General features: G+C 36.0%; 1 pseudogene; it reads right to left on the reverse strand.

The window, feature by feature from the left end:
- LOC100941607 overlaps positions 1–7,425 on the reverse strand; it is a 48,929-nt pseudogene extending 41,504 nt beyond the window's left edge.
- Positions 7,426–7,741: the final 316 nt, after the last annotated feature.

The raw sequence follows: 7,741 nt of genomic DNA on the forward strand, positions 1-7,741 counted from the left end.
TTTTCTACCTCATAGCTCCTTCTTCTCTCCCCGACCCTGTTTTGTGTATTCATACGTATCTTGGTCAGGAGAATAGGAATGAGCTAAGTACTGGAACAGGAAAATTCAACGTGTGTTCTTCCCAGGCCTCATATGAATCATTCACTGATCATTTTTCCCTGGCACCGTACATTTTACAACCTATTCTCCAGGGAGCTGAATGAAAATTCATGTTAAATTTTATAGTTATCTTTTAAGAGACTATATGGCATCTTATTAATAAATGACATCCTATTATGTAGTACTAAAGATCCATAATCCTCATCTGAAACCCTTGGGACTAAATACGCTCGGCTATTCAGAATATTTCAGATTTCATCAAGGGAATGAGGTACCAACAGCGTATGTTATGTTATGTTATATAATCCTCTCAGCTCTTCCTAGAGCAAAGGCTCATAATTACTTTATTATTTCCACATTAAATGCATGATTATTTATAGTAAGTGGAATAAATAAAGATTTTTGAATAGTCTTCGTTCGTTTCAAGTAATGGTTTGCAAATAAGTAAGTTTTGCTAACAAACTGGTAAAAATTTTCTGGTTTCAGACACTCTCAGATTTTTGGATCTTTATCCTTTTCTCAAATTATAAATCCAAGGTAGTCATTTTTTTTTTTTTTTTTTGCTATGTTCTTCCTCTTTTCTCACTGTATTCAACATGATGGGTTACTTTAATTTTCTAATTAACTTTCAACTTCTCTAATGTCACTGTCTTAATCAGACCTTTGTTTCATTCTCACCTAGAAATCATGATTACTTTCTAACAGTTAATCTTCCAAATTTCAATAAGAATTTCACAGAAATAATTTCAAAGCTAACCATCTGTAACTCAGTTGACAATATCACCTTTCAGTTTAAAAACACCAATAGAACCTATAATAGTTGAATAGCAGTAACATGTTATCAAATTGAATGCATTTATTTACCATGCTGTAAAGTTGAAAGTTATAGGTGTATGTACACATAAAAATATACATTTGTGCTTATACACATATATTTTTATATATACAAAAATATACATACTCAAAGATACATGCATGCACACATATATAAATATAGATGTACATCCACTTAATATATATAGAATATTAGAATGATAAACTTTTTTTCTTGTTTTCTACTTTCCTTATAGAAGTAGAAAAACTGTTATGGAACCACATATATTCAATGCCAGCTTCAACAATTACCAATTTATAAACAATCACAGTGCGTCTGTACCCTTATGCAATACCTCACCCTTGACCTCACTTATTTTGAAGCAAATCCCAGACATAATAACATTTCATTAATCAATATGATAATTTGTATGTGCATTAAAGTTTTATAAGCGTTGGTATAGAGTATTCTTTTTTTTTTTTGGCCGGGGCTGGGTTTGAACCCACCACCTCCAGCATATGGGGCTGGAGCCCTACACCTTTGAGCCACAGGTGCCACCCTAGAGCATTTCTATGACTGAAAATCTTCACTAGTTTTCCAATGCACAAAGGCAGTTCTGATAAAAGGATAGTTAAGTTTCATTTTGCTTTTTGTTATCGGGATTTTTAATCATTTCAGAGTTTTATGAGAAAACGGATTTCTTTGTAGCTATATGTTTTTGATCTTTTTAATAAAAGAGACAACTCATTTGTTCTTCTTAACTTGTTAATATAGACAACTGAATGGTATATAGTCTGCATGGCTGACAGAAAGTAAATTACAGAATATGTGTACAAAAAGCTGGTACAAGGATTGGAAAACATTTCATTTAAATTTAATTCATCTTTGTGCAATTTACTCAATTTAAGTTTTGCTTTCTTTGTTCATCAAAACCTCTAAGATAGTCATAAAAAGATCTCTATGAGTAGCAGATGTACATGCCCTCAACGAATGTGTAGAGAAACCATAAGTTTTCTAGAATAATTTTCCAAACTTTATACATGGAAGATTCATTGACCCTCAATTCTACTCACCATAAAAGCCAAAACAGTCTTTGTTTTAAAAAAAATGATAGGATAGGGTGGCACCTGTGGCTCAAGGAGTAGGGTGCCGGCCCCATATGCGAAGGGTGGTGGGTTTAAACCCAGCCTTGGTCAAAAAACTGCAAAAATATATATATAGGATGAAAACCTAGTGAATGAAAACAATTTGTAGCTATTTATTTTAAAAGTCTTCATTTTTTTTTAAAGGAATTCTGTGGTAAAGGTATCAAATTAAGAGCCCTCAAAGATAAAGATCATTTCTTATATCTCCATCAGGACAGTGACAATTTTGAACTTGCTGATTTCTGGACCTGAACTAGGTTTACGTAACAGCAACTAGCAGGACAACTGGGCAAGCTGCGTGATCTTGGGCAAGCCTCTTACTGCTCTAGACCTCAGCATATTCATTTATAATATGGAAATAACAACAGCTTGTCTTCCCTCTTGTAAAAACCAAATGAAAGAACGGATATAAAAGGGCTCTCGCTAATTATAAAGCTCTAACTAAAATGAGTTTTTATTTATTATTAGGCAATTTAGAGTATTCAGCAACTGAGAAAGATTAAAGGATAGGAAAATGTCTCTGTACTGCTTGACCAAAATAAGAACCACAGAAGAGTTTCTGAAATGACAATAAAAATTTTGAGACCTCCTAAAGCCTTTTGTGCTGATAGTGTTCATCTAAATATTCAGTGTTGCTATGTGACTTGGCTAACACTAGATATACATTTTTTTACTTTTTGTGTCTCTGTTGAATCATTTCTTGATAATTATTCCTGAAGGATTCTGTCATGAAGCAATCCTTTTCGAAACTTAGTCTAGTGGGATAATCATTATTTCCAGTTTTTAAGATATTAAGGGTGTAGGTTTACTTGTATACTAACGGTTAAAGTTATGAATATAAGAACTATGAGAGTTCTCTTGTTTCTCATTATCCCTCCTTTAATTTTCAGTACATCTTAAATCAAAATGATCTAATGAAAAACAGACACACAACCAGAAACTTAACACATCATGCTTATTTTTTTTTCCTTCTTGTTTTCTATTATCTGACTGACTTGTTGGTAATTTCTACAAGTATAGTCAAGGCTTTGGACCAACTGAGCTACACTGTGCTTCTGAGTGTATAATATTTAATAATATAGGCTCTGGAATGAGACAAATCTTTATCTTTGCACTGTATCACTTACTTGCTGAAGACTGTGCCATTTTAGTTCTGAGCCTCAAATTTACTTTCCTGTGCTCAAATTTTTGAGCACATTTTATTTCTGGGCCTCAAATCTCCTTATTTATAAATTGGGGATTGAACACTGATTATATCATAAGATTTTGTAAGAAGTAAATAGTATTGCTTAAAAAGTATATGCAGGGTTCCTAACCACCAGCAGAATATGACATACTTAACAATAATAAATAGCGTTTTTTGAAACCATACTATACACCAACCATTATTCTTAACAATATATTTTAATAATTGTAAACAATTTGGATGCATAAGACAAAGAAATAAAGATGTCTAAAAATGTGGCAATAAAAAACAAAGTGAATTAAAAATGTGAATGTCACTCACATATAACGTAATGACTTTGAATTCTTATTTGTAAAAATAAGAGACGTTAATCATTTTTACATAATTCCTAAAGTATCTTTATTCTGAGAGGTCTATTTAGTTTTACTACATGCCAGTCTCACTATCTCACTAGAATGAAACTGTGTAAAGTCAGGAAACTTGCCTATTTTATTCACCATTGTATACTGCCTGTCCCCAGCACCTGATACCTAGTTTGTAGTACAACTCCAAAAATTATTGTACCATGAGTTAACGGATTAAAAAGAAAGTCTAGCTTATCACAAATATATGCAAGTCACATGTCTAAATATATTGAGGTAATCAAAGAGAAACTGACCATGAATTTGATCCTAAAAAAAAAGAATAAGGAGAAAGGACATTCATGATGAGACAATAAGACAGAGATGTAAATAAATTCAATACAAGTATACTTCAGAGGAGAAAATTTTTATTTAAACCATGTAAAGAGATACTTTTCCTCAAGTTCCTAATTGTTCATCTTTTTAATCTTCTTTACTAAAAATACATAGCCGTGTAGTCACAAAGAGGCTACTTACCAAATTAGCATACCCCACGTACATATTTTATTGGGGTTGTTTAAAATATCTAAATTGAAGTGTCTTTAGTTGAAGTATGCCTTCTGATTTCTGTGTTACAGCCATACCTGTATGACACTTCAGTGGTTTCACTACTGTTCGGAACCTGAAGACATGACAGACAACCGCAGTGTCTATTAAGCAAAGCTCCGCGGGGACTGGCAAAGGCTAATAAAGTGATTGAGGCTCAGCAAGAACACACTTAGGACACAATGACACACAAGCTGGGGACCCAAGATGACACCATGGGGAAGGCAGAACAGTGAGGAAGACCTCTATCAGGAGTTGTGGCAAGATCCAATCAAAGTTGAGCTGTTTTTGTTCCAGTGATCCCATTTCTACTCTCAGACAGGTGAAGCTTGGCACCCTGACTCCAAAAGGATGAAGTTCTACCAAACCATCAGCTGAGCCCAGCTGCCTGAGAGCTGCTCCCTCTGGGGGGCACTGCAGACCCACTCTGGGAGCCACCTGTTCACAAGAGTTTGACTGTAAGTTTTGTTCATCACTCAACAGAAATACCTATTTCTATGTCTTCTTGCATTCAAAAGGAAAATATAATCAGGAAATCTGACTTCCAAAAATATGCTGTTTCTACTAAGTTCTTACTCTCAAAAAAGTCTGATAAACCTCTAATCATATTAACAATGGATGTATATTTAAAAATCACAGCTAAAAATTACGTTCAGAAAGCTTTGTATCCTATTTTTAGGTGTCTAAATTCCTGACTTCATATAGTCATAATTTGTTTAATTTACTTTCCATTTTATATGCAGAAATAATCCTGATTTGTAACACATGCCTTTAGGAAGAGATACCACGTGTAAACTGCATTCAGTACTGGAGTATGTAGCAGGCACTGTGGACGCCCCATGCTTATCCCTTCACCCTCGCTACCTGGCTGTGCACTAGCCTGAAGTCCACCGCCAGAGCATGCACTGCTTTACCTGAGGCTGTCCTGCAATCCCAGCACACCTTGCTCCCATATGGAAGGTCAGACATGCCCGAGAATTAAATCTGCCTTCTCTACTGGAAGGACCTTTCAACCAATGACTGATGGAGGTTGATGTATAAATCCTTTAGCCCACTTTCCTCTTATTGTGGATGTGTGTGGGGTTAGGCATGTAGGGATTTAACACTAAAGTACGTGTCCTACACTGACTCCCAGGGTCTCTTTGGTGGCATCAAGCAACAACTGCCCACTGTGGTGGCTGCATAATACTCCTCCCACAAGGCTGCCTTTCCAACTTTTTTTTAACCAGTATTTTCTGTATTCAGCATCCAAACAAAATACTTAACCTCAAATGTTTGTCACAGAGGCTAACTCTGTGCAAACCCAAGCCAAGACAGATTAATGTCAAATTTTCATGCTCATCTCAGATGTAGTGAACATTTTTATATGCTAGACTGACACAAATGTAATCTTAATATTCATCTCATGATCTTTGCCAGTAATACTAACAAGTTCAAAGTGTGTACTTCAGCTGAAAGGACTGGTGCACATACAACACTTTTCAGTAGTTTATGTCATATCTCAAAGAGCATAGGAAGGGTTCTCTAAGCCATTCCCTCAAGCCTAACCCACCTCTGATTTCCTCTGATATTAAGACCCCACTGGCTACTTTTGTATGTACAATATTGTACCTTCACTGTAGGATTCAACATGAAAAGAAACTATAAGTGGAATAGAATCTTAACTTATCTCTTCCAAAGCAAATGGAACTTAAATAAAAAAAATTGGCTAAGTACTGCTTATTTTATATCAATGTTCCCTTTTCCAAGTTTGAGCCAATAGAAAGAAAAAAAAAACCCAATTCCTTTTTTAAGAGTATTCACTTTTACCACAGCTGGACACAAAAATTCTAAGCAAGCTCTCAGCACGATAAAGGAGCTTGGGAGCATGGGGCCTCAGCAGGACAGGCCAGTGAAATCTCAGAGTCCTCAACAGACAATGGAAAGGAATGGCATTTGAGAAAGTTACACAGTGCAAGCCAACCGAGCTCAGCAGAAAACTGCCGAAGACTCCCTGATCCCTGGAAGATGATTGTTTTATACAGCCTTCAAAAGTTATCTTCCAAAGCTCAGCTGTTTTGTTCTTCCATCTATAAGTGAGAAAACACTTCTAAATTGTGAAAACGGTAAACTTGGCAGCTCATGTAATAATTATTTTGTGATTGTTTAAGACTGTGATTAAAGTTACCAGGCACTTCATTTGTTTATGATGTGTTTTGCTCTGATTCTCCTTCCCCAGGCAAGCTTTCAACACTTGCCTCTTTTGAAGTCTAGGTCATCCATTTATAGCATCCTCTCCACGTACTTATCAGTCATGGTTTTATTTTCAGTATATTCTTTCTCCCTCTTCACTTGGCTTGCTTTTCTCTCTACTCTATCATCTGTCATTTCATTGTATGACATTAGTTAGCATCTGTGGTGATTTTCCTATCTAATGGTGCAATGCTGACAACTCCTGTGACCTTAGTATTCTCTCCATTCAAGTTTTAATCATATCTCTGAGCTCATTCTTCCTTGACATATTTCTGCCTGCAAAAGCCAAGATGAAGGAGTATAGGTGAGATCCTTTTAACTTACAGAATGATTTTAGCACATTCACCATCATTCTGCATATTCGTTAGCTTGCTTGATATGCACGTTCTCAGGGTCCAGCTCAGATCTACTGAATCAGAACCAGCATTGAACAAGACTTCCCAACATTAACAGGTACCTTAAGGCCTGAGAAGCTTCAGCGTAGGTAATACAGATGATAACACAAAGAATTTATAGCAATTGAAATTTTTCATCCTAAGAGCATTATTCATTAGTGGGCCAGGGTCAAGTGGTAGAGTAGGAACTGCAAAGATGTCACAGAGAAGAAATGAGAGTTCCAGGTAAAGGAAGAGGACCAGGTGCAAGGTAGCACTGGTTTTCACTGAGGAAATAAATGCAGTCCCAGTTGCTTCATCCAAAAGGTCTTTGGAAGATTCCTGTTCAACGCAGGAAAGCATCACTTGCCAAAAACTTTATCTTACTGACAGGGCACATTGGTGCCTAAATTATGGTTATGAGATTCAACTATATTCATAGGATTGGATGTTTTCTGATGTTCTACTTTTTCCTTTCTTTCACTCCATTTCCCTTCCTGTTCTCCTCATCCATCAACTTCCTGGACTTACCTTCCCTCTTAGTCTGGACCCCAAAGTCAGTGCTTTCAGTGATGCTTCCTCTAGCATGCTGAAATGCCTCACTTTGTTGGCCTCCTACTCCACCCATTGTGCAATCCCCAAATACAAGGTCATTTGGGATCATTCTACTTTTCAAATGTTGTTAGAGTAGCTAAGAAATGTGCCAAGAATACGAAATCAACAGCTGGTTCTATGTGCTATGTTAACAAAATAATACTGTTGAACTCTTTTCCTCTAATGTCCAACCTCAACTATTTATTTCCCTCTCTCCAATGATGGCTTCACTTGCTTACAAGGAAAAGACTCTTTGATGTATGTTTTCTGTGTAATCTTGTCTCCATCACAATCCTTGATGAGTTCTTTATATCCTGAAGATGTCCTCTTTCGTAGACTCTCCTTCAGTT

This window comes from Otolemur garnettii, unplaced genomic scaffold (assembly GCF_000181295.1).
Source record: "Otolemur garnettii isolate 467f Iridium unplaced genomic scaffold, OtoGar3 scaffold00002, whole genome shotgun sequence".
Lineage (NCBI taxonomy): Eukaryota > Metazoa > Chordata > Mammalia > Primates > Galagidae > Otolemur > Otolemur garnettii.